Below are 706 nucleotides of genomic sequence, written 5' to 3' on the forward strand. Positions count from 1 at the left end.
AGGTACAGGTTGACTCTATAGAGTGAATCAGGTAAGGTTGACTCTATAGAGTGAATCAGGTACAGGTGGCCTATTAGAGTGAATCAGTTACAGGTTGACTCTATAGAGTGAATAGTTACAGGTTGCTCTATAGAGTGATCAGTAGTTGCTCTATTAGAGTGAATTCAGGTACAGGTTGATCTATAGAGTGAATCAGGTTACAGTTGGCCTATTAGAGTGAATCAGGTACAGGTTGACTCTGTAGAGTGATATTAGTACAGGTTGACTCTATAGAGTGAATTATTTACAGGTTGACTCTATAGAGTGAATCAGGTACAGGTTGACTCTAATAGAGTGAATCAGTTACAGATTGACTCTGTAGAGTGAATTAATTACAGGTTGACTCTATAGAGTGAATCAGTTCGGGTTGACTCTATAGAGTGAAATCAGGTACAGGGTTGACTCTATAGAGTGAAATCAGGTACAGGTTGGCTCTATAGAGTGAATCAGGTACAGGTTGACTCTATAGAGTGAATCAGGTACAGGTTGGCTCTATAGAGTGAATCAGGTACAGTGTTGACTCTATAGAGTGAATCAGGTACAGGTTGACTCTATAGAGTGAATCAGGTACAGGTTGGCTCTTATAGAGTTGAATCAGTTACAGGTTGACTCTATAGAGTGATATTAGTACAGTTGACTCTATAGAGTGAATCAGGTACAGGGTTGG

This window comes from Salvelinus sp. IW2-2015, linkage group LG22 (genome assembly GCF_002910315.2).
Source record: "Salvelinus sp. IW2-2015 linkage group LG22, ASM291031v2, whole genome shotgun sequence".
NCBI classification, from domain to species: domain Eukaryota; kingdom Metazoa; phylum Chordata; class Actinopteri; order Salmoniformes; family Salmonidae; genus Salvelinus; species Salvelinus sp. IW2-2015.